Source organism: Sinocyclocheilus anshuiensis, unplaced genomic scaffold (assembly GCF_001515605.1).
Source record: "Sinocyclocheilus anshuiensis isolate Anshui unplaced genomic scaffold, SAMN03320099.WGS_v1.1 scaffold690, whole genome shotgun sequence".
Lineage (NCBI taxonomy): Eukaryota > Metazoa > Chordata > Actinopteri > Cypriniformes > Cyprinidae > Sinocyclocheilus > Sinocyclocheilus anshuiensis.
This window is the reverse complement of record NW_015547715.1, coordinates 280,762-290,741: the sequence shown is the minus strand read 5'-3', so window position 1 is coordinate 290,741 and position 9,980 is coordinate 280,762. Positions and strand designations below refer to the sequence as shown.

General features: G+C 35.3%; 1 pseudogene; it reads right to left on the bottom strand.

The window, feature by feature from the left end:
- Positions 1–7,365, bottom strand: part of LOC107704149 (ras-specific guanine nucleotide-releasing factor 2-like) — a 49,315-nt pseudogene extending 41,950 nt beyond the window's left edge.
- Between the last annotated feature and the right edge of the window lie 2,615 nt (positions 7,366–9,980).

Here is a 9,980-nt window from a genome sequence, read left to right as displayed (position 1 = left end):
TAATTTTTTTAACTTTTTTTTAAAGATCCAACCTTGTTTTTTTCCACCCCCACCTTGTTATACTTGTGGTGTCCTGGTCAAAAATGACCGGCCTACAAAATACAAAAAAATTGCTTATAAATTTTTCATTATGCTATATTATTACCAAATATTGTATTCAATCTTTTGGTCAACTTGTATACTTTCAATTAACGCGGGTTTTGTATTTATTTTTGGAACTGATTGATTATAGGACTCGCTGATCTTATCTCATGCAGCTCAGTTTTTGAATGAATATTGCCAAAATTACCCACAATTAATGTTTTTTTCACTAAAAAACTCAGGTGCAGATCAAGGAGGCCTACGATCAATCAATTCCAAAAAGAAATACAAAACCTGTGCTAACTGAAAGAAAACAAATTGACAAAGAGATTGAATCCAAAATTTGGTGATAATATAGCATAATGAGAGATTTATAAGCTATTTAAAAAAATAAAAAAAAACAGGAACACCAAATTAGGTAAAGGATTTTCACTACAGAGTTTATTTTCTTACATATATTCACCTGATTATGGATGTACATATGACCTGGACATGTTCTTGACAGTTTCTTGACAATAAGTGATGGAGCAAAAGAGCCAGAAAACTGTGAGAGTGTTTTATAGGACTTAAGGGCTCGTTTGTGTTCTCATGATGCACGGCTGGTGTGTGTGTGTGTGTGTGTGTGTGTGTGGTTATGTAACCGGCAGAGCTTCTCCTCTATCTTTAATGCACTGTCCTGATCCTCAGGCCTGGTGTAAAACCGAGAGATAACAATAGACACGGCCAGCCCACAAATACATTGGATTCTGTTTCTTTCACCGACCCACAGAACTATCATCTCCCACTGAATGCCATTAACATCAGCTTTATGCATCCGATTACAATAACAAAGCTCACTGACGTGTTAGAACTCACATTCATATCGGACTCGTTTGCATAATTTTTGCTATAGCAGCCATATATGCATGTTTTCTTGGGTCACGCACATAAACGCACACAGATTGTCCTTCCGAAGTCATGCACTGTAGACTTTCATTCAGATAACCGTGTCTGAGAGAAACACGCTGCCAGAAGGTCTGCTATTCTTAGACGGGAACCCAGCACTGTTACACATGTGTGCGGACTGTTTACGGTCAGCAGAGCTCACGAAACCGCAAGAATCCTGGGAAACGCTTCTTCCAGAGGGACTACATCTGTGAGAATCCAGAAAATATGACAAAATCAACATGCAATTGCATTCTAATGCATTTTAACGTTTAATATTCATACAATAAAAAAATGAATATTAAGTTAAAATTTAAAAATTTAATATTTATAATTCATATTATTTTTTTAAAACGGGCGGGAACAGATTTTATCCATTGGGAATTAATAGGTGCAGCTTCAGTTCTAGAACTATTTTTCCAATCTTTTCTACATAAGGATTTCATTTTCTTTTCATTGCAATAAATATGATCAAATCAGTACATTATACAACTGACACAAATATAAAACATACTAAATAAAACTAGACTTACAGTGATTAACAACAACTTAAAATATATTTAAAACATTCAGATATACACTAATGCTCCAAAAGTTTAAAAGTTAAAGATTTAAAGCTGAGCAAGTATTTTTTTTCAAACAAATTAATATTTTTATTCAGCAACGATGCAGAAAATTGATCAAAAGTCGAAGTGAATACATTTATAACATAAGAAAATATTTCTATTTCAATTAAATGCTTGTATTTAAAGAACAAAAAAGATGGGAAAAAATATGTATATATACATATGTACACTATATATATAAAAAGAACATTTTTCAACAGTGATAATAAATGTTTCTTGAGCAGCAAATCAGCATATTAGAATGATTTCTCAAGATCACGTGACACTGAAGACTGGAGTAATGATGCTGAAAATTCAGCTGCGCATCACAGAAATAAATCACATTTTAAAATATATTCAAATAGAAAATAGCTATTTCAAATTGTAATAATATTTCACAATTTCTACTATATTTTTGATCAAATAAATACAGCCTTGGTGAGCAGAAGAGACTTCTTTCAAAAACATTAAAAAAATTTAATGATTCCAAACTTTTGACTGGTAGAGTAGGTCAATGAATAACATGCGAAGTAAAAAACATGAAAGAAAAAACTACTCTAAACAAACAAAACATAAAATAAAACAAAATAGGGAATGTTACACTTTAAAGGTCTCACAGTTTGCGTCCACACATACACAAGCCGTGTGTGGAGCGTGTTTCAGATTGACAGCACACTGCTGGCCAGAGCAGACGGCTGATAATCTCAGAGAAGTGTGTGTGTGTGTGTGTGTGTGTGTGTGTGTGTGTGTGGAGGGGGCAGCAACATCTGCTATAACATAACAGAAGAGATTGTGTGTGGGTTTACTTAGCTAAATCTGACAAAACCTCTCTTTAGGGGCATGGCTTCAGTTGAAAACTATACATTAATTTTTTTTTTTTATTTAAAAAATGCAAAAATAAAAAGTTCTGTTTTATGGTTAGGCTACAGTAATTCTAATTCAGATTTCACCACAAAATAAATAAATAAATAAATACATGATTATGACAGCTAATCCCATTTGACCACATATGTATCATTACATTTCTCATTAGTACGTAGAGACATTTTACTTTTGCGTTTATTTGTAATTGTCATTATTCTGGTAAAAGTACACTGCAAAAGTGTTTATTTAAACTAATAGAATTATGCTTTTTATTATTGGAATTATCAAAAATTAAAGGAAGTACAACAAACACTATCATGATGAATGTTTTAAAATGTAAATAAATAAATTTTACCCCTAAATTATAGTAATTGTAATTCATATTTCAACTTAAAAATCACAGGAAAATTTTAGATGTCAATCACATTTTATGAATAAAAATATATAACGGCACACTCGTTTTAATAAACAAGTTTATTTGTAAGTGTGTGTGCAGTTTTATATTTTTCTTTACAAGTCTTTTTCCATAACTTGCACCTCCATAAGGTGTTTTCTTGCTTTAGTGCTTCGTTAAAGAATTTAATCACATTTTACCACAAAATTATCATTACAATCCATTTTCTCATTAGTGCGCAAGGAGGGACATTTTGCTTTTAATAATTGCCAGTATTCTCAATAGTAAAAATATACTGTAAAAATATTTTTTACACTACTAGAATGACGTTTTTTTTTTTTAATCAACACAAATGAATGGCAGTACAACAAACACTATCATGCTGTATAAATAAATACTTGAAATTTTAATTAAATAAATATTACCCTTATTATTTAAGCTGGTAAATTTGGGTAATTTGAGCATTATTTAAGAAAAAAAAAAACAATCACAGGAGACTACAAAACACAGGCAGATCCTTCTCATCAGCACGTTAGGAAACTCAGGCTTAGGCCCATGAACGGACAACAGGCCTTAATCTGGACAAAACGTGTTGGCCTGAGTGCCGTCGTGCTGAAGAGGGGCTTTCAAGTCTCATGTGGTCCCTGCTAATGGCCAGGGATCAGAATATATCTGCTTCATACGCAGAAGATGAGTGTATAATCTGCAAGATGCTGCTTAACATGAGCAGTGACCGCAGCGCATGTCTGTTTATGTGCAGGCTTGCTTCTCGGGATGTAAAAATATTGATTCCCAAATCTCTTGACCAGAGAATTTCCATGACTTTTCTGTGAGTACTGGAAAAGCAGGGTGGCTGTCCAATTTAATAATTAACATGTAGTATATATAATATAGTATAAAATATAATTTGATAACAGCAAATGCACAAATATGCAAGATTTACAGAAACTAACACAAGCGGGAAGAAACTTCTGGTAAAAAGCCAAGCAAATTTTCAGGCTGATGATCAATTTCAAAAAAGCCAAATATCAGTCAATTAATCATTTTGCTTGATAAACCAGTCTGTGACTTAATAAAGATTCCACCAACCAGTGTCTAACCAATTAAATAATTCAGAGCTGAGCATAACTACAAACATTTATTTTCGCAATAGAAATTTCCATGTCTGCACACTGAAAATATTGGTTCAAAATTTTATTTCAGAACTCATTTGTATTCATTTTGCTGATGAAGACCTAAAAACTTGCATTTGAAGCCATAATATATTAGTGCACAGACATTTACTCACTTATATCCACTAATTTAAAAGCTGTCATGTTTGATTGCAATATATGGGCTGTTATTGCTGGTTTTAACATCTTTACACTAACACTTAGGAAACACCGGGGCTAGTTGTCACACGAGGAAGCTGTAATGAGGCTATTTCTTAGTAACTAAAAATTAGAGGAACTAGAGCAGTGGTTTAGTGTGCTGGTTTCACAAAACTAATTCGAAAAAAAAAAGATTTTTTAGTTTTAGTTGTAAATTAGGACGTTTTATAAATTCTGTCCTTGAAACTAGTATTATATTTCACTAAAACCATTAAAAAAATTGTTACTTGATCACCAGCTGGAGTGCCCTTGATAGCCACCAGAGAACACTCCATCCCATACCTTTGCCACTCTATCCTGGACTGCATTCCCCATAATCCTTTGCACACACTCATCAGCGCTCATTGTTTGCACCTGTGTCTTGTTAGCTCACCCTATAAAAGCCCGGTTCTCTTTGTCGTTCATTGCTAAGTCTTGTATGTGTCTGTACTGCAATTCTAAGCCTTGTTTCCTGGTTGTCCCGTGTCTTGGTTGCTGGTTTTGTTTTCCTGCTTGTCTTTTGGATTACCGTTTGCTTGTATTTTGCCCTGTTGTTATTGTTTGGACTGATTGCCAGTGTATCTGACCTTCTGCCTGTTTCTGGATTACGCCTTTGGATTACCCATCAATAAACACTGCACATGGATCCTCAACCTTCATGTCCCTGTGCAGTTTCATGAAAATAAAAAAAGCATAAACTCATTTTATTTCCCCAAGTTGTCAAAATAAAGCAAATGTTTGCACCTGTGTCTTGTTAGCTCACCCTATAAAAGCCCGGTTCTCTTTGTCGTTCATTGCTAAGTCTTGTATGTGTCTGTACTGCAATTCTAAGCCTCGTTTCCTGGTTTTCTCGTGTCTTGGTTCTTGGTTTTGTTTACCTGCCTGTTTTGGATTACCCTTTTGTGTATTTTGCCCTGTTGTTATTGTTTGGACTGATTGCCAGTGTATCTGACCTTCTGCCTGTTTCTGGATTACGCCTTTGGATTACCCATCAATAAACACTGCACTTGGATCCTCAACCTTCATGTCCCTGTGCAGTTTCATGAAAATAAAAAAAGTAAAATAAACTCATTTTATTTCCCCAAGTTGTCAAAATAAAGCAAAAATATTGCACTAAATGTACTAGAATAACTGAAATAAAAATGAATAAACTATGTCGTATTTGAAAAAACAGTAACTAATAAAAATGACAAACACAAATAAAAAACAGAAAATATAAAAAAAATAGTCTCAATTAGGCATGGGCCGATTACCGATTTCAAGATATACCGCGATTTGAAAATGTCACGGTTTCAAAACCAATAATATTTTCCATTATACCATTCCTGCTGTATGCGCTGCTTTTCATGTCTCCTCAAAGACTGAAAGAAAGTGTAGGAAGGAATCCCTCAGGGTGAGCGCAGTGAGTGACACGACCCTCCTCCTCCTGTTGGTGCGAGCGAGCGGTCAGTCACGTGTGTGTATGACGGCCTAAGAAGCTTCCCCTGGACTTTACGCGATCGGCAACCGGACGTTTTTTTGTTTTATTGCAGCTCATCTCTGTTCTGGACTTGCACAAACTGTGTTGCAATGCAATCATTTTCCAAAATGTAATTTATGTGAAAATATGAAGTCTTTAAACGCCCGTTAACACAGGCCAGAGACGCTGAAGACGGACGCAAAGAGAAAAATACTGTAGCAGGCAGATCACTCACTGTTCATGATCCACGATCTATTGGAAGAAAATCCTAAATATTGATTTGGGGTTTATATGAATGTGTTTCTGAGGGGAACTGATTGTCTTCAGAAAAGTTTAGATGGTATTTTCTTTTAATCTCGTCTCTTTATAATTCATATTAAAGCAGTGTTAATACCAAGGAAACACTGTATCTGCTGTTCCAAAATTAAATAACTGTAATTACAGATTTAGGTTAAATAAATAAAGATGTCAATCTTTATTTTTCTTCTTTATAGGGCAGCAGTAGCTCTAGCAGCACATCAACCATCCACATCAAAAGCTGCAGGACAGCCCACAATTCAGCAAACATTTCAGAAACAAATCAAATAAAAAATAAACAAATACTACTGTTCCAAATATACTGTATGTTGCTAAAAAATAAAATATATTGCGTTCAGTGGAAAAAAAAGTTGTTTTTTTTTACCCAGAGATTTAAAAAAAATACATTTTAGAGCTGTAACAACAATACCGTGATATTTTTGATTAAGGTTATCATACCGCCAAAATCTCATACCGGCCCATGCCTAGTCTCAATGATACTAAAATAATACTGCTTTGAACTAAGATTTTTATATAATTCAATTTATGTAATATAAAACAATCCTAGACTGAGAAACTTTCAGTAGAGTAAAAACTGTGACAACTAGCCCCGGTGCACTGTGTCCAATATGACCAAACACACACACACACACACACACACACACACACACAAACTCGTGGTTTGTGTAGAAACCAACTTCCTCCAAACTGGCACACTTACACTTAAAATGTGGCTTTGATCGTAACACCTAGTAATTAGTAGACCACAGATGAAATGTGGAGTGAAACTGAGATCAGATCATACCTGCTGTTTATCTGAACTCTCTTTCCCAACGGTGGACACTTTAGGAGTCGGGATCCTCTCGCAGGTGCATCCCTCCAGCAAATAAATCCCTGATGGTCTGGTGCTCTGCTCGTTCTCAAAGGAAAACAGCACATTCTGGTAAAGCGCGAAGTACTTCTCGTTCCAGCGGTTGTTTTCTGTGGCTTTTTTATTCAAGTACCCGCGTTTGATTCCCCCTTTACGCGCAACCATGGACAGAAAAAGCGCATGTCCTTCATTATAACGCACGCTCTTCTGCATCTTACAGCTCTGATTGTCACACTGAACCCATTATCATCCTCCTCCTCACACACAGCAGCCAGAGATGATGATCCAAAGTCCAGCCGAACGCGCTGATACTGTGCGTAAAGGAGATTCCAGACGCGTAATTACGCACAGCGATATCCTAAAGGAGTGCGCGGGTAACAATACAAGCGAAAATACACTTCAGAAAGTAAAAGAGTCAACAAATATTACTACATAATGCGTCTAAACTGCGCGCAGAGACGTAAAACAAAAACAGATGCAGTGCACACTGAACAGACGGTACAACAGAATCAAGTCCGAGATCAGCGCTAATCGGCTTTGACACCGATTTAAAGAGACAGGACTATTTACCCCTTCAGTCTCGGTTTACCCAACGGTCTCTATTTACATCACTGTCCACCGAGAATACTCTCTTTCTGAAATGCGTTTCGCGCTTTTGTCGTAAAGTGCAGCTGCTAGAACGAATCTAACTCCATTTTCAGGAACACGACTGAAGTTTAGTTCTTTACAAATCATTTAAAAAGTGTAGTTTTTCCAACGAGCTGTTTTCAGTGACAAAATACTACACCACTGTTGCCAGCTGGTAAATAATACACATTTTCCACAACAATAATAACAACAAACAACTTTACTACAATCTCTCGCAATTAGCGTTCGGAGGTCGAATTGAATGTACTGAATCGGTTCGTTCGAAAACGATTCACCAATTCATTTGGGTCGATGTGCGCATTGACTCTCATTTGTATCAAAATATTTAAATACTGTTGTTCTTTATTTATATAAATTAGAATGTCTTCTAAAGGTATGAGTTGTATTTTAGTGTTAATGTCCATCTGAAACTATTTTTAAAAATACTTCACCGTTGTTGTGTTTTCTATGTCAGCTGAGGTAAACAATACATATTTCCCACAACAATAATGATAATAACAACAACAAATAATAATAATAATCTACAATCGAGTACCGTTTAGAAGTTGGATTCAATGTACTGAATCGGTTCGTTCGAAAACGATTCACCAATTAATTTGATTCGATGCGCGACTTGCGACTCCTTCGAATCAACACATTTCAAAACGGTTATTTAAATAAATTATCATGTTTTATAATTTGATTAGTGGCATTTTGTCAGCTGTTTCCACAACAATAATACAAACAACAACAACAACAACAACAACAAACAATAATTTACAATCAAAGGGCGGATTCAATTTACTTATTTATTTGATTCGCTGCGCGCATTTGAGTCTCGGTTTTATTACAAATATTTAAATACTGTCGTTCTTTATTTACTCAAATAACATTTTCTCTCACGTTTTTTTCAGTAGTACTTTTTTTGTGTAAAAGTCCATCAGCCAGACCACCAAACTAGCTGGTCTAAACTAAAGCCCAATTGAACTTCAAATGTAAGACTTTCCACATTTGAACACTTGCAGTGAATTTGCAAGTACAACCCAAAAATGAGTTTATTTCATTTTAACAAGAGTTCGATACAGTCTAAACTGCATAAATATTGACATGTACGCCCCCTGGTGGTGACTGTATGAAGTCACCAGTAAAAACAATGCTTTTACTGCACTGACAGCAGATCATAGCAGAAAAATTTATACATTTATATATAATAATGAGATTATGTATGTTGGCATGTGGTGCATGTGTTATGCATAAATAATCTGAGTTCTGATGCATTCTGGGATTGCCTTCATTGGAAAGGATGCACATGTACGCCCCCTGGTGGTGACTGTATGAAGTCACCAGTAAAAACAATGCTTTTACTGCACTGACAGCAGATTATAGCAGAAAAATGTATACATTTATATATAATAATGAGATTATGTATGTTGGCATGTGGTGCATGTGTTATGCAAGTTCTGACGCATTCTGGGATTGCCTTCATTGGAAAGGATGCATTGATGCTGCCTAGAATGCATTAAAACCCCACCTCTCTAGGCATCTAACTGGGTTTGGGAATAGAGCCAATGTTTCATGTAATGTCTGTGATTAGAAACTCCCATTAAACTTGTTTTCAGACGAGAAGAAAGCATCATAAAGCTTGCGGAAACTCACACCGGTTCTAATTTCATCTCCTGCTTCTGGCTGTAAAGCTGACTTCACTCCTACAAGAGATGAGCTTGTGTCTTACAGAGGAAGAGCCCACGAAACCAGACGCCCACTTCAACACAACCTCTGCAGGGCCGATCTGGAACAGAGCAGGAAACCACATTAAGAGCTTACCCAGCATGCTTTGAGACTTCTTTGGGAACATGCAGTATAATGTTTGCTGCTAATATTGAATATCCTTGCAGCCAAAACTCAATCTCGAAATATATGAGCATGCATGAAACATCTAAAAAAGCCTGCGAAATGTCGAAATGCTGCAGTAAAACGAGGAGAATGGGGTAAATTCAGCTTCATCCAGGTCTAAAGCAGAACTAGGACAGTATTTCTGACTGTGTCCAGCTTTGCATGGGGTCAGCTGAGGTCCTCAAACTCATGATTTTACATATTCAGTGTAAGCCATCCTTTAACAACAGCTTGAGGGGTTTTCTCTGAAGAAAAGGGAAAAAAATTTGGATTAGAAAAATAACAAACACTGCCCATTACAACTCATTACTCATTACAATTTATCAGAAAAGAAAAGAAAAACATTGTGATGTTTTTAATATTTATATTATATTAAAAATATATTAAAATCATTAAAATATCAGTGTTATTTATAGTTTTAATAAAGTGTTATTATTCTATAAATATTATAAATGCACTGTATAAAAATCTACATAAAAAAGATAAAAAATAAAAAACATAAAATGCACATTATACTGCATGTAAATATTATGCAGTAGTATTGGTTGCTTGTTGATAATGTGAAGTAAGTTGTGTTCCATTAACCATTAATTGTGTAAATATCAAATGGAACAGG